Genomic DNA, 22,376 nt, shown 5'->3' on the forward strand with positions numbered 1-22,376 from the left:
AAGGGTTTCACAGGTCGAACGCGTGCGCCGGAGAGGCAGCGCCTACGCCTGGAACTTCCATTTTTTTCCCCAGGCTTTTCCGGGAGGGTAAGTCTCCAGCAGCTACACTTATAAAAAGCAGTCACAAGGTAAGTGGTGAATTAAGTAAAATTAAAACATTTTTTCCACAGGTTTATTATTTTTAAATACTTTAAAGAAAGGTAAGTTTATTTTTAGCCCCGTTAGAAACTGTAATTAATTTTTTCAAAAATTTAAATTATTGTTTAAAATAGTTATTTTATGTAATTTATAGTTATTTTAAAAATGTGATTTTTAAAAAATTTATTTGAAGTTTTAGTTATGTTTTGGGGCTGAATTGTCTTCCTGTCAAATCTATGAATACAGATTCCCTGCTACCATTGGCTCTCCATAGCCCACGTGATCCCAGGGAACGCTTTGAACTAACTGCGCCCCTGGGATACGCAAGCACTGCGCACCAGCAGTTGGAGGAGGCCCAGGATCGGAATCCCACGCGGGCCCACAGCTCAACGGCCGGCGCGGTAGGTAAGTGCAGGTCGGAGGCTTGCACCGCGGGAAGCCTCCAACCCGAATTTCTGGGCCTATGTCTCCTTGTTTTTGATTTCCCCCATCAGAGGAAATAGATTCTCCATATCTACCCTATCAAATCCTTATCAAAGTTCAAAATAAAACATTACTAGCACCAAACACTTCCAGGTTAAGAATGGCAAGGCCAGGTGATATGTAATGTATCTAGCTATGCCAGACCTGATCAGGAAGTGTTTGGTGCCAGCCATGTGCCTTAATTAAAACTTCAGAGCAGTGCCTCCTACTGCATGACTGAACTTTTCCCGAACCAGCCATTCTTACAGTCTGCGTGAGATTGCAAATTCAGTGCTAATTTACACTGAGCTGTGGACACTTAATGCTGTGACACCGTACCAATTAGAAACTGGGTTGAGACAGTCCAAAAACATTTCACATAGGGCTATACATTAAGGATACAGCAGCGACTTTCATCTTTAATCTCAGCTGGAGTCAAAAGCAGGCCCTAAAGGAAGAAGAGTTTGCTATAATCCAGTGCACCACACAGATCCCCCATCCCCTCCCCTCCCCTCCCCTCCCTTCCTTTTATCATCCCTTTTCTTTGAAAAGAGATTCACATAGAAAATGACAAGAAAAAAAAAATTAAAAGAAATATGAACAAAAGGGGTTCTCGGGATGGGTTATCATTACAAGCCTATTCCTATCAAACTGACAGACTCCTCTTTCATCATTTCAACTATTCCCTCCCTTAACTCATTTGAGTATGAACAGGCTCCAATCCGCTTTGTTTAAAAGTGAAGCTTATTCTATTGTTTTGTAACATCATCTTAAATCGCATCGTGAAATTCTATGCCAGTGACATCGTTGCCTAAAAATTCGTTCAGGCAGAAAAACAGACGCGCAGGGTTTGGGGCGCATGTTGCACGTGCCTGTTTATGTAAGTGCAGGGACCCCATCAAATGAGTGCAGGAACCTCATTATAATAGGTCAGGCACATAGCCAGCATTACATGTGCGTTTGTTTGCGGGGGGGGTACAGGAAATCGGGTGTCTCTGATGCCGCTTAAAGGTAGACTACACCTCCTAAAGGGGAGGAGCACTCTGGCTGTAGACTAGAGGAATGCTTCTGAAGAGAAAAATGGCTGCAATGGCTGCAGATCGGGTGCCCGAGTTCTCCAATGCCGCTTTGGCAGCACGGTCCAGGCAGTGAACAGGAGGAAGGAGATGCTGTTCCCCCCCGGGGGGAAAATAGCCCTCCAGGCAGCAGCCCCATTGCCCGTGCAGCAAGAGGACACTCAGACAGCTACCATCTTGTCTATGGGGGCCACCATTGACAAGGGCTTTCAGAGCATCACCGCACAAATCCAATCCGGCCAATTATCTCCCCATCAGTCTACTCTCAATCATCAGCAAAGTGATGGGAGGTGTCACCGACAATGCTATCAAGCGGCACTTACTCACAAATAACCTGCTCACTGATGCTCAGTTTGGGTTCCGCCAGGACCACTTGGCTCCAGACCTCATTACAGCCTTGGTCCAAACACGGACAAAACAGCTGAATTCCAGAGGTGAGATGAGGTGAGAGTGACTGCCCTTGACATCAAGGCAGCACTTGACTGAGTGTGGCATCAAGGACACCTAGTAAAATTGAAGTCAATGGGAATCACGGGATACCTCTCCACTGGCTGGAGTCATACCTAGCACAAAGGAAGATGGTTGTGGTTGTTGGAGGCCAATCATCACAGCCCCAGGACATCGCTGCAGGAGTTCCTCAGGGTAGTGTCCTAGGCCCAACTTTCTTCAACTGCTCCATCAATGACCTTCCCTCCATCATAAGGTTTTCTGATGATTGCACAGTGTTCAGTTCCACTCGCAACTCCTCAGATAATGAAGCAGTCCATGCTCGCATGCAGCAAGACCTGGATGACATTCAGGCTTGGGCTGATAAGTGGCAAGTAACATTCACACCACACAAGTTCCAGACAATAACCAACTCCAACAAGTGAGAATTTAACCACTGCCCCTTGACATTCAACGGCATTACCATAATTTAATCCACCACCATCAACATCCTGGGGGTCACAATTGACCAGAAACTTAACTGGATCAGCCACATAAATACTGTGGCCACAGGAGCAGGTCAGAGGCTAGATATTCTGCAGCGAGTGTCTCACCTCCTGACTCCCCAAAGCCTTTCTGCCATCTACATGGCACAAGTCAGGACTGTAATGGAATACTCTCCACTTACCTGGATGAGTGCAACTCTAACAACACTTGGAGAAGCTTGACACCATCCAGGACAAAGCAGCCCACTTGATTGGCACCCCATCCATCACCTTAAACATTCACTCCCTCCACCAGCGTACCGTGGCTGCAGTGTGTACCATCTACAAGATGCACTGCAGCAACTCGTCAAGGCTTCTTCGACAGCACCTCAAACCCACGACCTCTACCACTTAGAAGGACAAGGGCAGCAGGTGCATGGGAACTCCAATACCTCCAAGTTCCCCTCCAAGTCACACACCATCCTGACTTGGAAATATATCGTCGTTCCTTCATCGTCACTGGGTCAAAAATCTGGAACTCTCTACCTAACAGCACTGTGGGAGTACCATCACCACACGGACTGCAGTGGTTCAAGAAGGCAGCTCACCACCACCTTCTCAAGGGAAGTTAGGGATGGGCAATAAACGCTGGCCTTGCCAGCGACGCCCACATCCCGTGAATGAATGAATAGAAAAACCCTCCTGCACCCTGTTCTCTCACAGATCCATAGGAGTGCTGAGGCGCAGCTCCAATAGAGTGGCCCTGACTCAATGGGAAAGGCACCTGCTGTCCCCTCTTTGGATGACAGCATGCCTGTGCCCCTTCTGCTCACTCCGTCAGTGGCCTCGTCAGTGCGACCCAGCCAGTGGCCCAAACTGCCCCGGCACATGCTGAAACGCTGCGGTGTGCAGTGGGACCCTCAAGGCCCAGTGCTGCTTGAATTCGCTCACCACGGTCAATTGACGTTCAGCAGAATTCCACCTCCCAAGTTGTTGCCATTGGGGATACACCTTGTAAGAGCACTAGGATAGTTAAACAGGCACATAAGACAAGATACTAAGGGGTTGCAAAAGGGTATTTCTTAATTATTCCTGGTGAAGATTATACACCGTGTTGCTGGATTAATTTTTTTCCTGGATTTGATGTTAATATTTGTAGTGAATTGAGGGCAAGACCCATAAGGCTGGACTGAAGGAAGGCAAGCAGCTGGTGGTAGTGAGGACGGTGGTGATAAGGATTGCGGGACTGTTGGTGTATTGGGGATGGGAGGGATGGTTCAGGTGTAGCACTCTTGGATCAGGTGCTCTCTGGGAGCTTTGGTAGTTAGGGGCACTGGTGGCTGATGCTGCTCATGCTCTTCCTAATCCTCCTCCTCCACTTCTTGCTGCTCAGGTGGTGGTAAAAGCCGGTAGAGCGAAGTCATGCAGCATGCTGCGTGCAACCACAATTAGAGAAGCAGACAGTTTCTTCAGCAGCCAAACCAACGCTCCTAAGAGGGGACCATTGGAGGCTGCCACCCGAAGGGCAAGTTGGAAGATTTTTACTTACCCTATTGTGGATCCAGGGGGGAGCCAGACCGACCCTCCCAGCTCCACATTAAAACCGTGGACTGCTGCCAACCGTTACTCGGCCCCTCCCGATTTCCTCCCCCTCCTTGGACTCACCTAAGATGATCAGCCAGAGTCTGAGCCGGACCATCTTGCAGCCCTCACTAATGGCGTCCTCCAGCTCGCCGGATGTGGCCGGCAGACCAATGTGCCATGGTCCTGTTGCCAGCCCCTTTAGGTGAGTGCAGCGTGTGCTGTACCGGGATCGCGAGCCAATTCAAATTCTATTGTCAACGGATCAAACAAAAATAATGGTGTGTGTACAAATATATTTTGTTATTTGCAAAGCGTGTGACATTTGTGACTAAACCACATCCTCGAAACATGTAGCAAACCGGCATTTGTTAAGATTATGCAATACCCTGATAAACAGGAAGCACATACTTATGGCTGAACAAATAATGTATTGAGTATTTGGACAATTCACAAATAAAAATTAGCAAGTAAATGTATATGTCAACAAAATAGACATTGTCATGCAGAGAACACCAAAACCCACCCAGTATGTGGTTGAAATGCAAACCAGTGAGGATTCCTATTTTTGGACAACTGCCAGAAGCCTCAATTAGAGAAGCAGACTTTCCTCCCCTGTTACCACACACTCGGCCCAGTCAGAGGGTGAGCCTGTGCTGGGGGCACATCACTGCCGTGCAACCAATCCACAAATCTAGGTAAGTTCAGGTCTGGTTAAGCACAACAAATTTTTGGAGCCCAGATGGAAGAGGTGGGAGGAAAACTGACACCCCCCGCCCCACCCCATGGAGTTTACAATCTACTTCTGATAGTTCAAAGACATTTTGGTGATAAAATCGAATTATTAAATCAATTGAATTATGGAATTTTGAATTGATAGGAGTATATTACATTGCTTCGCGCAATTTATTGATTTTTCTCTGACTACCCCATCACACGTAAACGCGATATGTATGCACCACCATTGATCGAGGAGAGCTATGCTTATACCAGACATTAACCTAGATTATCCATAGAGATTGAAATATAGCTATGAACAAAAGCAAGCAAGCAAGCCTATCAAGTTGTCTGTTAAACATTTCTCTCCTGTTCCCTCTGGGGCCAATCTTGGTTGGGCCTCCTGCTTAGCACTTAGACCTGAATTTATTTCCCCACCAAAGTTACGCAACCGTGCACACAAAGAAGAGAATATACATCATATATATCCTAGCAAGTGTCATTAGCTGTTGCCGAAACACATGTAAATGGGTTCCCTCCTGCCTGGCGTAAAATCGCAAGTAGAAATTAAACTTAAAAATCTATATATTTTTTTATTCGTTTATGGGATGTGGGCGTCGCTGGCAATGCCAGCATTTATTGCACATCCCTAATTGCCCTTGAGAAGTTGGTGGTGAGCCACCTCCGTGAACCGCTGCAGTCCTTGTGGTGAAGGTACTCCCACAGTGCTGCTAGGTAGGGAGTTCCAGGATTTTACCCAGCGACGATGAAGGATCGGCGATATACTTCTAAGTCAGGATGGTGTGTGACTTGGAGGGGAGCTTGGAGGTGGTGGTGTTCCCATGCGCCTGCTGCCCTTGTCCTTCTAGGTGGACGAGGTCGCAGGTTTGGGAGGTGCTGCCGAAGAAGCCTTGGCGAGCTGCTGCAATGCATCTTGTGGATGGTACACACTGCAGACATGGTACGCCGGTGGTGAAGGGAGTGAATGTTTAAGGTGGTGGATGGGGAGCCAATCAAGCAGGCTGCTTTGTCCTGGATGGTGTTGAGCTTCTTGAGTTTTGTTGGACCTGCACTCAACCAGGCAAGTGGAGAGTATTCCATCACACTCCTTACTTGTGCCTTGTAGATGGTGGAAAGGCTTTGGGGAGTCAGGAGTTGAGACACTCACTGCAGAATACCCAACCTCTGACCTGCTCTTGTTGCCACAGTATTTATGTGCCTGGTCCAGTTAAGTTTCTGGTCAATGGTGACCCCCAGGATGTTGATGGTGGGAGATTTGGCGATGGTAATGCCATTGAATGTCAAGGGGAGGTGGTTAGATTCTCGCTTGTTGGATATAGTCATTACCTGGCACTTCTGTGGAGTGAATGTTACCTGCCATTTATCAGCCCAAGCCTGAACGTCATCCGGGTCTTGTTACATGCGGGCATGGACTGCTTCATTATCTGTGGCGTTGTGAATGCCGCTGAACACATAGAAACATAGAAGTTAGGAGCAGGAGTAGGCCATTGGGCCCCTTGAGCCTGCTCCGCCATTCAATGAGATCATGGCTGATCATCCAAATTCAGTACCCTGTCCCTGCCTTCTCTCCATATCCCTTGATCCCTTTAGCCTTAAGAAATACATCTAACTACTTCTTGAATATATTTCATAAATTGGCCTCTACTGCCTTCTGTGGTAGAGAATTCCACAGGTTCACCACTCTCTGGGTGAAGAAATTCCTCCTCATCTCTGTCCTAAATGGCTTACCCCTTATCCTTAGACTGTGACCCCTGGTTCTGGACTCCCCGGCCATCGGGAACATCCTTCCTGCATCTAGTCTGTCTAGTCCTGTTCGAAATGTATACGTTTCAATGAGATCCCCTCTCATTCTTCTAAACTCCAGCGAGTATAAGCCCAATCGACCCAATCTCTCCTCATACGTCTTTCCTGCCATCCTAGGTATCAGCCTGGTGAATCTTCGCTGCACTCCCTCCATAGCAAGAACATACTTCCTCAGATAAGGCGACCAAAATTGCACACAATACTCAAGATGTGGTCTCACCAAGGCCCTGTACAACTGCAGCAAGACATCCTTGTTCCTGTACTTGAACCCTCTCGCTACGAAGGCCAACATACTATTTGCCTTCTTAACCGCCTGCTGCACCTGCATGCTTACCTTCAGCGACTGGTGCACAAGGACACCCAGGTCTCGTTGCACTTCCCCTTCTCCCAATCTATTGCCATTCAGATAATAATCTGCCTTCCTGTTTTTGACACCAAAGTGGATAACCTTGCATTTATCCACGTTATATTGCATCTGCCATGCTTCTGCGCAGCCACCCAACCTGTCCAAATCATACTGGACTTTCTCGGCATCCTCCTCACAGCACGCATGCCCACCCAGCTTTGTGTTGTCTGCAAACTTGGAGATATTACATCTAGTTCCCTCGTCTAGATCATTAATATATATTGTGAATTGCTGGGGTCCTAGGACCGATCCCTGCGGTACCCCACTAGTCACTGCCTGCCATCAGAAAAAGACTTGTTTATTCCAACTCTTTGCTTTCTGTCTGCTAACCAGTTCTCTATCCAAGTCAATACCTTGCCCCCAATCTCATGTGCCGTAACTTTACACACTAATTTCTTATGCAGGACCTTATCGAAAGCCTTCTGAAAGTCCAAATACACCACATCCACTGATTCTTCCTTAACTATTTTACCAGTTACATCCTCAAAAAATTCCAGTAGATTAGTCAAGCACGATTTACCTTTTGTAAATCCATGTTGGCTTTGTCCGATCCTGTCACTGTTTTCCAAGTGCTCTGCTATTTCATCTTTTATAATAGACTCTAGCATTTTCCCCACTACCGATGTCAGACTTACCGGTCTATAATTCCCCGTTTTCTCTCTACCACCTTTTTTGAATAGTGGGTAACATTAGCTACCCTCCAATCGATGGGTACTGTTCCAGAGTCTATCGAATTTTGGAAGATGACCAGCAATGCATCTACTATTTCTAGGGCCACTTCCTTAAGTACCCTAGGATGTAGATTATCAGGCCCTGGGGATTTATCGGCCTTCAATCCCGTCAATTTCCCCAGCACCATTTCCCTACAAATACTGATTTCTTTCAGTTCCTCCCTCTCATTAGACCCTATGTTCCCCGACATCTCTGGGAGGTTATTTGTGTTCTCCTTTGTGAAGACAGAACCAAAATAAACACTGTACAGTTATCAGTGAACATCCCCATTTCTGACCTTATGTTGGAGGGAAGGTCATTGATGGCGCAGCTGAAGATGGTTGAGCCTAGGACACTGCCCTGAGGAACTCCTGCACTGATGCCCTGGGGCTGTGATGAATGAACTTCAACCACCACAACTGTCTTCCTTTATGCTAGGTGTGACACCAGCCAGTGGAGAGTTTTCCCCCTGATTCCCATTGACTTCAGTTTTACTAGGGCTCCTTGATGCCACACTCGGTCAAATGCTGCCTTGATGTCAAGGGCAATCACTCTCACCTCACCTCTGGAATTCAGCTCCTTTGTCCATGTTTGGGCCAAGGCTGTAATGAGGTCGGGAGCTGAGTGGTCTTGACGGAACCCAAACTGGGCATCAGTGAGCAGGTTATTGGTGAGGAAGTGCCGCTTGAAAGCACTGTTGATGACACCTTCCATCACTTTGCTGATGATTGAGAGTAGACTGATAGGGCGGTAATTGGTCGGATTGGATTTGTCCTGCTTTTTGTGGACAGGACATACCTGGGCAGTTTTCCACATTTTCAGATAGATGCCAGTGTTGTAGCTGTACTGGAGCAGCTTGGTTAGAGGCGCGGCTAGTTCTATATGGCCCTGAAATTATGGCATGGATCATTGAATGTATTTTTTTATATATATATATGTTGCTGGGATGTAGGCATCACTAGAAAGGCCAGCATTTATTGCTGATCCCTAATTACCCTCGAGAAGGTGGTGGTGAGCCGCCTTCTTGAACCACTTAAGTCCGTATGGTGAAGGTACTCCCACAGTGATGTTAGGGAGGGAGTTCCAGGATTTTGACCCAGCGACGATGAAGGAATGGCGATATATTTCCAAGTCAGGATGGTGTGTGGCTCAGAGGGGAACTTGGAGGTGATCTGCCCTTGTGCTTCTAGGTGGTTGAAGTTGTGGGTTTGGGAGGTGCTGCCGAAGAAGCCTTGGCGAGTTGCTGCAGTGCATCTTGTAGATGGTACACACTGCAGCCACGGTACGCCGGTAGTGGAGGGAGTAAATGTTTAAGATGGTGGATGGGGTGCCAATCAGCCGGCTGCTTTGGCCTGGATGGTGTCGAGCTTCTTGAGTGTTGTAGGAGATGCACTCATCCAGGAAAGTGGAGAGTATTCCATCATACTCCTGACTTGTGCCTTGTAGATGGTTGAAAGGCTTTGGGGAATCAGGGGGTGAGACCCTCGCCGCAGTATTTGTGTGGCTGGTCCAGTTAAGAATCTCCCCCCAGGATGTTGATGGTGGGAGATTCTGTGATGGTAATGCCATTGAATGTCAAGGGGCAGTGGTTAGACTTTCACTTGTTGGAGATGGTCATTGCCCGGCACTTGAGTGCCGCGAATGTCACTTGCCACTTATCAGCCCAAGCCTGAATGTCATCCAGGTCTTGCTGCATGCGGGCAGGGACTGCTCCATTATCTGAGGAGAGAGAAATAGAGTCAACGTTTCAGGTCGAAACCCTTCTACAGAACTGGTTTCGACCCGAAACGTTGACTCTATTTCTCTCTCCACGGATGTTGCCTGGCCTGCTGAGTTTTTCCAGCATTTTCTGTTGTTATTTCGGATTTCCAGCATTCGCAGTATTTTGCTATCCCATTATCTGAGGAGTTATCTGAAATTCTTCTCTTTGCTATCTTAGTGGGGACATTAACCCATTTATAAAAGAATATACCATTGTTAGAATTGTGTTATAATTTTTTCCACTCTGTAAGGCTCGCAAAATTATACAGATTTCCCCAAAGTAAAAGAGAAGAGATTTTGGGCTATTTGAAATAATATTGGGCCAAAGGGGCTTAAAATCCAAACCCCAGGAAGATTTGGCTAGTTTAAAAGGCATGTTCAGGCCTGTGGAAAAAACTGCAACAAAAGGAGGTGGGATGGGCCCCCGAAACACAGACAGTTTGAGTATTGGAAAGGGGCCAGATCATCTGAGAATGTTCTGGGCCATCCCAGTCATTCTACATAAAGACAATAAGCCCACGGAAAAGACTGTTCCAGCCGAAACCCACAGGGCCATCAAGAGCATGAATAATACAATACATGCCACTAGTCAACAAAAGAGAACCTGGCCCCAGCAGGAAAAGACAATCAAACAACAGTTTAAAACCACTCAGAAAGATTTCCAAAACACTTTACACATTTTAAGCTGATTTCAAGGCAATCCCGAAAGCAGTTAAAAGCCAATTAAAAATAGATGGGACCATCCCCGAAACTCGATGAGAATTTAAACATATTAAAAATAACGAGCCCGTCAAAATTAACAAAGGACCAGAGGAGATTTGGCGGTCAGATAAGCCAGGCCTCAAAACAGTATAATTGAGGCCTGCCTGTTCAGTGAAAAAGAGTAGATCACATCGGCAGATCGTTGAGATCAGTTGGAGCGAGCAGCTGAGAAAGAAGTTGAGTACAGGAGAGCGAAAGTGCGGTTCAGAAAAGATATCGTCATCACCATACTTAGTCGGAGGATCAGAGACTTGAAGAAAGAAGAACGAAACGGAAGGAAAAGGAAATCGCGGCAACTAAAGGCCTCAAGAAAGCAACAACTAGCAATATTACCACCAACTAGGTAATATTGGGCCACCGCGGCCAGCAAGAAACCAACCACCGAGAAGTTGAAAATTCACAAACTTGTTTCCACTCTACAAGCTAGCCTGACTTACCCCTGGGTAAGATTTGACACAAAAGACTCTAAAAACTATACCTAACCAAAGAAAATTGGGTACTTACCTGATAAATCCAACTACGCACCCAACCGCATCAGTGGACAAGCGAAGACTGAAAACCCAACGCAGGTGCAATCTTCCACCACGTCCGGGGTACGGCAGGCCCCAACCGCCATAACTAAAAAGAACCCCGAAATCGCGAACCTCTACAATTTGTCAAGCAAGTCGTTTGGTGAGCATTTCCTGGTCCTCTGGAATTCAACCTAGTTAGGATAGTGGGATTGGGAGGGTAAGGTATTATTGTCTATTGTAATTCTCCCTCGCATATTCCAAAGTGTTCCCCCTTTTAGAGTATAAGATTTATTGTATTGTATATTTTCCTGTCTCAAAATAAAAATCTCAATTCTTTTGACCAACTCAGGTGTCTGTTGCAATTTCATTACAACCCCCAAATAAGTCCAAAGTCTAGAACCAAGGGAGTGGGAGCGATTCGAACAACTCAGGGAGTCAGAGGTGAAGCTGACCACACACACCACCCCTTACAGCTCTGACATTAACCATAGCTCACTTATGATTTTGTTTTGTTATGAGTTAACACACTTGCCTTATTGATGGAATTCAGAATCATACTGCACCATTGCCAGTAGAATATTTTCTACTTATGTCCTAGTTCCAACATGTATCAAATCATTTTCATCATATCTGTTACCTCTAATTCTATGTGACTTGTCCAACTAATTTCTTCCAGTCTCGAATTATATTGTAAACCTGGCAGGTTTCCTTCTTTATAATCCAGTTATACAGAGTATAAACTTAACCTCCAGGGATAACAGCTGTTGGTGTCTTAAACCATTGCAAACCTTCCAGTGGTTTTGGCGACATCCCTTCATTGGCTTAATAACTTTATATTTGATGACTTCTAGGATCAAAATTTAAATGTTGGAGATCGGGTTTCAAAGGAGGTTATAACAATGGCCTTTCACATGTAAGACCTGGAGGTTTAATTGAGCTCAGGCAGATCATTTTTTATTCTCTCCATACAGTACCTAGGGGAAAAGTTGGGGCAGTTACAATCCAATTCCCATTGGATTTGAATCCATGGCACAAGATGATCATAATCCTACAGCAATTAAAAATGAGGATTTGACTTCTCTAAACTTCACATTTAATTTTAGAGACTTTAAGGTTGGGACATTTGGAAAGACAAAGCTGAAACTCAAACATGATACAAACAGGCAGGCAAGTACATGAACCTCCCTAGTCAACCAGAGAACAGAGAGGCGTTCCTTTTCTCTGAAGCACCAAGGAACAGGAATCGATATAACGGACCATGAGAGAATGAAAATGCAGACCCCCTCCAGATCAATAAAGATCGGGTTGATATTTTTTGGCATACCTCAGGACTGTGATGACTAACTTGGGAATATGGCTGCCTATGCTTCACTAGACTGCCAAGGAAACTGGGCATTGACTCACCACTAGAGTGTCCAGAATTGAATACCTCTACCCGACCAGACCACCACAGATTAAAACGAAAATTAAAGCACAGTATCAGTTATATAAATGATCAACAGAAACAATGAACCATTGGGTAAGAAATAATTTTATTTTTTTGAAAGATACTTACCATTTTTGCTATAGTTCCAGCTAGGGAGAGAATTGGCTTGGCCAATCATCATGAAAGCCGGAAATTTGTAGGGACACAAAAATGATATCATGAACATGCAGAGGGACATCTCATCTTTCTGTACACATGTGCCAACCTTTTTTAGAAAAGCGCAGGCACATCCAAACATTCTGTTGTTATTGTGTTTAAAGCAAAAATTGTTTAGCTGGGGATGTAGCTTCAGTCAGAAGCATCACCGCCACTGATCTAGCAAAGTGACTATAACAACGGCAGTTGTATTAACCAGAAATATTACATTGATCTAGAGCAGGGAACTTCATTTATTCAATAATAAAGCAATCTGATTGACAGAAAGCCATCTTCTGCAGCAGATAAATGCTACCCACATGCAATAATGTTTTTGAATCAGTGAGCATTCATAGTAACAAAATACTGACCTAATTTACAAAATAGCATCAATCCTCCAAAGGACAGAGTTACATTTTTGCTCCCAATATGAAACATATTTTTAAAAAATGTTTGTACATTCAGTGCATAATCCTCTGTAGTTCTAAACATTTCTTTAAATTCTAATTATAAGCATTAAAGATTGACACTAGTTTTTTGACTGATACCGTCTACATATTTCGAAAGCTACAAAATTACACACTTAAGGAATAAACGTAAACACAATGGCCACGATTTTTTCAATGGAGGCGGGTCAGGTGGTTTCCGACTTCCAGTCCCGTCCCCAACTGCATCCGGCCCACAGACGTGATTTTACGTTGATTGACCTTGTTAAGCCCGCCCTGCGGGCTTGCTGGCCAATTAAGAGGAAGCTGGTCAGATGACATCATTTGATGATGCATCATCTGCCGGTTTTCTTAAAGGGACCATGCACAATTTTTTTTGACAGCTTATTTCTCAGTGTTTGACAGCATTGAGGTGCTGCAAACACTGACAATCACTGTACAAAGGTGAGCTCTTGCACCCAGGCTCTTCAATGACTCCCGCCATAGTCTGGAATAGATGGCAGCTGCAGGTGAGGTGACAGAAGCGGTGAGAGAGGTTCTCCCAATGAGGTGGCACTGGATTAGATTTCAAAACTTGTTACCTAAAGAAATGTGTAAATGCATTAAAAATGAATTTCCCAACATTTCCTTACCTCTGAAACTTACCAGTGCACCATTGGATCCTTCACACCACTTCTGCAGCTGTCATCAATCCAGAAACATTACAGCAGACACACAACATGCCACACTTACCTGGCGTGGTGTCCAGGAAACCTGAGGCAGAAGCAGCAAAATGTAAATAAAGCCTGTCAACTACCTGTTAATAGGCAGGTAATTGGCTTTAATCCTCTTCCCGCCGCTAGGTGTTGGGTCCATGCGCAAATCGGGGACCCGACACTTGGGAAAATTGTTTGGAGGCGGGTTGACGGCGAGATTGCAACCCGCCATCAATCAAAACAATTTTAACCTTTGACCCGCCTCCAAACCCGCCCTCTCAGTGCCGATAAAATCGCAACCAATATTGCTTGCACTGGCTTCAGTCCCTTAAAGGGGACCTGTCATCATGTTGTGGAGATTCCCAGCAGGCTAAGATCATTGAAAGTCAAGAATACCTGCTCCAAAGACCGCTCAGGTTGGCAGTTGCTCTACCAGCATTAAACAGCATTGTGTGTTAATGCTGAAACGTTTGGTTAGCTGTAGATCGACATTTCCACATGGCTTGTGCTGCATATTTGAGATAGAGAAATTGCAAACTGAACATAATCACTGGAAAGTTAAGTGACCATCACAATAAGTGTTATGACGATGGCCATAATTATTGGTATTACAGATTGATATTTCAGTGACAATGTTATGCTAACCCATATTAACCAAACATGATGATTGCCAGCTGTGCCACACTTAACATAATCAGCAACTCATAATTAAATGACCACTTCATCAATTAACACCTTACAGAAATATGAAAAGATGTAAAGTAGTGACAAATTAAAAAACATTTGTCAACGCTGGAGGTAATAAGCTGCCAGTTAGGAAAATCATAACAAATAAAGTGATATTTTAAATAACAAAGACCTCCTCTTTGATGGTATGCTTTGTACTGTCTTCTTAACAGTAGCGTTTGCTACAAAAGGACTTTGCTTTAATTTTATGAGGCACGGTCTATCTCCAACCAGTCACAAACTGTCATATCTTTGAACTCTGAAGTTCTCTTTTTGGGCCTGATGGTCTTGTAATTCTGAAGCTGATACACTAAGATACTAAAATAAAGTTTAACATTTCAGTAATAAGATTACTCTAATATCAGAAACGGCTGTAATTACTGTAATATTGATGCAGAAATTCTGATCCCTATGGGTGGGTACGCGTTGTGTACTCACCCGTAGGGACATCGGAAATGCCGGTTTCAGGCATGCATTGCGCATGTGCTGGAAACTGGCATTTCCGATCTGTCAAGAAAGCTCTTGACAGATCGGACGCCTGCCCTGGAGCAGGGCCTCTGCGGGTGGAGAGTTCCGTTTTTTGGAGACCCTCCGCCCGCAGAAAACACTTACAATTCTTGCGCCTGTAAAAGCAGGTGCAAGGCCTGCTTTTACCAGGCTAAGAGTTGAAGAAAGTAAAAAAAAACAATTTACCCACTGATTTATCATTTTAAAATACTTTAAAGAAAGGTAACTTTATTTTTAGCCCCGTTAAAAACGTTAATTATTTTTTCCAAAAATTTAAGTTAGTAACAATACTGTGGAGGAGGAATTCCTAGGGTGTATACGGGATGGGTTCCTGGAACAACATGTTGAGGAACCAACTGGAGATCAGGCCATCTTAGACTGGGTATTATGCAATGAGAAAGGATTAATTAGCAATCTTGTTGTGCGAGGCCCCTTGGGGAGGAGCGTTCATAATATGATAGAATTCCTCATTAAGATGGAGAGTGAAGTAGTTGACTCAGAGACTAGGGTCCAGAATTTAAATAAAGGAAACTACGATTGTATGAGGCGTGAGTTGGCAAGGATGGATTGGGGAGCGTTACTTAAAGGGTTGACGGTGGATAGGCAATGGCAAACATTTAAAGATCGCATGGATGAACTACAGAATTTGTTCATCCCTGTCTGGCATAAAAATAAAACAAAAAGGTGACTCAACCATGGTTAAGAGGAGAAATTAGGGATAGCATAAGATCCAAGGAGAAAACATATAAATTGGCCAGAAAAAGCAGTAATCTGAGGATTGGGAGCAGTTTAGGATTCAACAAAGGAGGACAAAGGGATTAATTAAGAGGGGGAAATAGGATATGAGAGTAAGCTTGCAGGGAACATAAAAACTGACTGTAAAAGCTTCTATAGATATGTGAAGAGAAAAAGATTGGTGAAGTCAAGCGTAGGTCCCTTGCAGTCAGAATCAGGGGAATTTATAATGGGGAACAAAGAAATAGTGACCAATTAAATACATACTTTGGCTCTGTCTTCACAAAGGAGGACACAAATAACCTCCCAGAGATGTCGGGGAACATAGGATCTAATGAGAGGGACGAATTGAACAAAATCAGTATTTGTAGGGAAATGGTGTTAGGGAAATTGATGGGATTGAAGGCCGATAAATCCCCAGGGCCCGATAATCTACATCCTAGGGTACTTAAGGAAGTGGCCCTAGAAATAGTAGATGCATTGCTGGTCATCTTCCAAAATTCTATAGACTCTGGAACAGTTCCCATGGATTGGAGGGTAGCTAATGTAACCCCACTATTTAAAAAAGGTTGTAGAGAGAAAATGGGGAATTACAGACCGGTAAGCCTGACATCGGTAGTGGGGAAAATGCTAGAGTCCATTATAAAAGATGTAATAGCAGAGCACTTGGAAAACAGTGACAGGATCGGACAAAGTCAACATGGATTTACAAAAGGTAAATCATGCTTGACTAATCTACTGGAATTTTTTGAGGATGTAACTGGTGGAATAGATAAGGGAGAACCAGTGAATGTGGTGTATTTGGACTTTCAGAAGGCTTTCGATAAGGTCCCGCATAAGAGATTAGTGTGCAAAGTTAAAGCACATGGGATTGAGGGTAAGGTACTGACTTGGATAGAGAACTGGTTGGCAGACAGGAAGCAAAGAGTTGGAATAAATGGGTCTTTTTCCGAGTGGCAGGCAGTGACTAGTGGGGTACCGCAGGGATCGGTGCTAGGACCCCAGCTATTCACAATATATATTAATGATCTAGGCAAGGGAACTAGATGTATTATCTCCAATTTTGCAGACGACACAAAGCTGGGTGGGCGTGTGTGCTGTGAGGAGGATGCCGAGAAACTCCAGTATGATTTGGACAGGTTGGGTGATTGGGCAGATGCATGGCAGATGAGTAGAATGTGGATAATTGCGAGGTTATCCACTTTGGCGGCAAAAACAGGAAGACAGATTTATCATCTGAACGGCAATAGATTGGGAAAAGGGGAAGTGCAACGAGACCTGGGTGTCCTTGTGCACCAGTCGCTGAAGATAAGCATGCAGGTGCAGCAGGCGGTTAAGAAGGCAAATGGTATGTTGGCCTTCATAGCGAGAGGATTCGAGTACAGGAGCAAGGATGTCTTGCTGCAGTTGTACAGGGCCTTGGTGAGACCACACCTTGAGTATTGTGTGCAGTTTTGGTCACCTTATCTGAGGAAAGATGTTCTTGCCATGGAGGGAGTGCAGCGAAGATTCATCAGACTGATACCTGGGATGGCAGGAATAACGTATGAAGAGAGATCGATTAGGCTTATATTCGCTAGAATTTAGAAGAATGAGAGGGGTCTCATTGAAACTTATAAAATTCTAACAGGACTAGACTGACTAGATGCAGGAAGAATGTTCCCGATGGCGGGGGAGTCCAGAACCAGAGGTCACAGTCTAAGGATAAGGGGTAAGCTATTTAGGACTGAGATGAGGAGGAATTTCTTCACCCAGAGAGTGGTGAACCTGTGGAATTCTCTACCACAGAAGGCAGTTGAGGCCAATTCATTAAATATATTCAAGAAGGAGTTAGATATATTTCTTAAGGCTAAAGGGATCCAGGGATATGGGGAGAAAGCAGGGACAGGGTACTGAATTTGGATGATCATCCATGATCTCATTAAATGGCGGAACAGGCTTGAGGGGCAGAATGGCCTACTCCTGCTCCTATCTTCTATGTTTCTATGTTAATTTATGTAATTTATAGTCATTTTAAAAATGTGATTTTTAAAAAATATATTTTAAGTTTTACTTATGTTTTGGGGCTGAACTCTATTCATAGATTTGACAGGTCTTCCTGTCAAATCTATGAATGGAGGTTCCCTGCTCTGATTGGCTCCCCATGGCCCACGTGATCGCAGGGACGCTGCGAACTACCTGCGCCCCTGGGATACACGTCCCCTGCACACCGGCAGTTTGAATAGACACAGCAACGGAACTTTGCGCCTCCCGGGAGCCCTCCGGTCCAGGTGGAGATTTTTCCAAATCGCAGCCCTCCGCCCACGGGAGGGCTGCAAACGGAATTTCTGGGCCATTAACGCTATAATAATAAAACACTTCAACACTATTTTAACTACAAATAATAATCACCAACACTAAATCTACTCATCCTCCCATCCCTTTGCTTCCCACTCTCTTTGTTCTATTTTTATTTTACTAATTTTAATCTACCTTTTCTAACTAATCCTACCCATCTGTCTTTCCTGGCTATTTTTCTTCAATAAAAACCTTTAAATTCTTTATCTTCTTTCTCCATGCTCCCATCATCCATTTTGGAGGTTGAAAGTGAAAGCAAGTTTTAAAAAAAAGGTTTTCATTACCTGATAAAAAAGATAGTTGTGCCAGTTACAAGGCCAGACATTTCACAGTAGCATGGCCTAATCACGGGTACAACCAGGTAAATCTTTCATTTGTTTAAAACACTTCAGAGGTTGTTCAATGAGTTTACTCAGGGGCTAATGAGCCTGCACCATGACAGCATCTAGACAAATGAACTCATCTACGGCACTGGAAGGGCTAATAGTGATACGAACTCTACCATCTATAAAGTCACTGACAGACAGAATTTATATAATGTTGGAAAACGGTGGTTATTCTTACACACAATAATAATTACATTTCAGTGTGTTTCACTGAAAACTGTGAAGGAGGTTATCAGTGTTTATCGAGTGCTGTAATACTGTATCAAACTTTTTCTATCAAAAATCTGTAAAAGCCCAATCTGTCAATAAAGCAGAAATGAATTCTTTGAAAGCTGAAGGAAAGTGAGCACTCTGACAAATCACATTATTAACTGAAAGTGTAAGTGCCACATTCGTTTATAAGGCTCAGCAATGATGCCCACCCCCCCACCCCCACCCATCCCCCCACCCATTCCCCCCCACCCCCACCCACACCCATTCCCCCTGATGTAAAAAGACGACTGAGCACTTGGTTTGGAGTATAAAACAAGGCTTTAATCAACTGTTTCAAAACCATGAGATTTCTAGTTACATCACTAGTTCCTGGTTACAGAAAAATCCTGAGCAAGCTGGGCCCACGCCTGAGTATTTATACTCCTTGGACAGCGCCATGATAAGATTCATGACACCCCCCATCTCTCGGAAGGGGTCCCGCTCCTTTGAGCAAATTTTGCTCCCCCTCCCGCCCCACTGTGTCTATAGAGCTAATTTGCTTTGAACTGAAATTTAATTTGTTACTTTCTAGATACATAAGTTGGACTCTATCAGTGATAGTGATTTGATTGATATAACAGACACACTTTTGCATGCAAAAACTAAAAATTAGTTGCTATACTTGGGACACAAAATTTCCAGCCAAATAAACGTATATAAAACATGATTAACTAGTCAGTTGACTTCTCCCTATTTACATGTTCTCTAATTGGTCTCCGTCACCTAGTTGTGAATCATTGCCACTTACTTCCTCGCCAGCTTGCATTAGTTCCTCCTTCTTGGATGCGATAAGATCATGGATATCTTCTGGAGACTGCTGTTGCAGCTATAGCTTAATGTTGTTACAGCTTGTTGTTCAATAATATCCGTAGAGCTCAAAGCAGTGCTAATAGGACTAGGACTGCGACAACGTTCAATACTGCTGGGTAAATCCAATTGCAAAACTGGCAATGGTAAAACCATTTTCCATGGACGATCACCTTCTTTGATTTCCCTGATTTTGGAAGAAACCTCTTAAAAAAAAAAAAGTTGAATGCTTATCGCAACTTAGTGAACTCTATTTGTCTTCTCAAATTTTGTGTAAGCTCATCAAGCACTCATACTTGACTGCAGTTTTTTTCCTTGAATTGGCCACAGGGTCAAGGATGTCTCGGAGCAAACATGGCCACAGTAAATAATAATTCTAATAGGTCTAAGAGCGTTAAAAAAACAAGCCTGAAGGCTTTGTGTCTTAATGCGAGGAGCATTCGTAATAAGGTGGATGAATTAGCTGCGCAAATAGAGGTAAACAAATATGATTTGATTGGGATTACAGAAACATGGCTCCAGGGTGGCCAAGGCTGGGAACTCAACATCCAGGGGTATTCAATATTCAGGAAATATAGGCAAAAAGGAAAGGGAGGTGGGGTAGCATTGCTGGTTAAAGAAGGGATTAACACAATTGTAAGGAAGGATATTAGCTCTGATGATGTAGAATCTGTATGGGTAGAACTGAGAAATACCAAGGGGCAGAAAGCGTTAGCAGGAGTGGTATATAGACCTCCAAACAGTAATGCGGAGGTTGGGGATGGCATTAAAAGGGAAATTAGAGAAGCGTGCAATAAGGGCACAGCAGTCATCATGGGTGACTTTAATCTACATATAGATTGGGCTAACCAAATTGGTAACAATACTGTGGAGTAGGAATTCCTGGAGTGTTTACGGGATGGTTTCCTGGACCAATATGTCGAGGAACCAACCAGAGATCAGGCCATCTTAAACTGGGTATTATGTAATGAGAAAGGATTCATTAGCAATCTTGTTGTACGAGGCCCCTTGGGTCGGAGCGATCATAATATGATCGAATTCTTCATTAAGATGGAGAATGAAGTAGTTGACTCAGAGACTAGGGTCCTGAATTTAAATAAAGGAAACTATGATGGTCTGAGGCGCGAGTTGTGTAGGATTGATTGGGGAATGTCTCTCAAAGGGTTAACGGTGGATAGGCAATGGCAAATATTCAAAGACCGCATGGATGAACTGCAGAATTTGTTCATCCATGCATAAGTTTGGCATAAAAATAAAACTTAAAAGGTGACTCAACCGTGGCTAACGAGGGAAATTAGGGATAGCAAAAGATCCAAGGAGAGAAACATAGAAACATAGAAGATAGGAGCAGGAGTAGGCCATTCGGCCCCTCGAGCCTGCTCCGCCATTCAATGCGATCATGGCTGATCATCCAAATTCAGTACCCAGTCCCTGCTTTCTCCCCATACCCCTTGATCCCTTTAGCCTTGAGAAATATATCCAACCCCTTGAATATATTTAATGAATTGGCCTCTACTGCCTTCTGTGGTAGAGAATTCCACAGGTTCACCACTCTCTGGGTGAAGAAATTCCTCCTCATTTCTGTCCTATATGGCCTACCCCTTATCCTTAGACTGTGACCCCTAGTTCTGGACTCCCCGACCATCGGGAACATCCTTCCAGCATCTAGTCTGTCTAGTCCTGTTAGAATTTTATAAGTTTCGATGAGATCCCCTCTCATTCTTCTAAACTCCAGCGACTACAAGCCCAATCGATCTAATCTCTCCTCATACGTCATTCCTGCCATCCCGCGTATCAGCCTGGTGAATCTTCGCTGAACTCCTTCCATGGCAAGAACATCCTTCCTCAGATAAGACGACCAAAACTGCACACAATACTCAAGATATGGTCTCACCAAGGCCCTGTACAACTGCAGCAAGACATCCTTGTTCCTGTACTCAAACCCTCTCGCTACGAAGGCCAACATACCATTTGCCTTCTTAACCGCCTGCTGCACCTGCATGGTTACCTTCAGCGACTGGTGCACAAGGACACCCAGGTCTCGTTGCACTTCCCCTTCTCCCAATCCATTGCCATTCAGACAATAATCTGCCTTCCTGTTTTTGCTACCAAAAAGTGGATAACCTCACATTTATCCACGTTATATTGCATCTGCCATGCTTCTGCCCAATCACCCAACCTGTCCAAATCATCCTGGAGTTTCTCGGCATCCTCCTCACAGCACACACGCCCACCCAGCTTTGTGTCGTCTGCAAACTTGGAGATATTACATCTAGTTCCCTTGTCTAGATCATTAATATATATTGTGAATAGCTGGGGTCCAAGGACCGATCCCTGCGGTACCCCACCAGTCACTGCCTGCCACTCGGAAAAAGACCCGTTTATTCCAACTCTTTGCTTTCTATCTGCCAACCAGTTCTCTGTCCAAGTCAATACCTTGCCGCCAATCCCATGTGCCTTAACTTTACACGCTAATCTCTTATGCGGGACCTTATCGAATGCCTTCTGAAAGTCCAAATACACCACATCCACTGGTTCTCCCTTATCTATTTTACCAGTTACATCCTCAAAAAATTCCAGTAGATTAGTCAAGCACGATTTACCCTTTGTAAATCCATGTTGACTTTGTCCGATCCTGTCACTGTTTTCCAAGTGCTCTGCTATTACATCTTTTATAATGGACTCTAGCATTTTCCCCACTACCGATGCCAGGCTTACCGGTCTGTAATTCCCCGTTTTCTCTCTACCACCTTTTTTGAATAGTGGGGTAACATTAGCTACCCTCCAATCCATGGGTACTGTTCCAGATTCCATCGAATGTTGGAAGACGATCAGCAATGAATCTACTATTTCTAGGGCCACTTCCTTAAGTACCCTAGGATGTAGATTATCAGGCCCTGGGGATTTATCGGCCTTCAATCCCATATAAATTGGCCAGAAAAAGCAGTAATCCAGAGGATTGGGAGCAGTTTAGGATTTAACAAAGGAGGGCAAAGGGATTAA

This window comes from Somniosus microcephalus, chromosome 11 (assembly GCF_052327205.1).
Source record: "Somniosus microcephalus isolate GS21.2 chromosome 11, FLI_Smic_1.0, whole genome shotgun sequence".
Taxonomy (NCBI): Eukaryota; Metazoa; Chordata; class Chondrichthyes; order Squaliformes; family Somniosidae; genus Somniosus; species Somniosus microcephalus.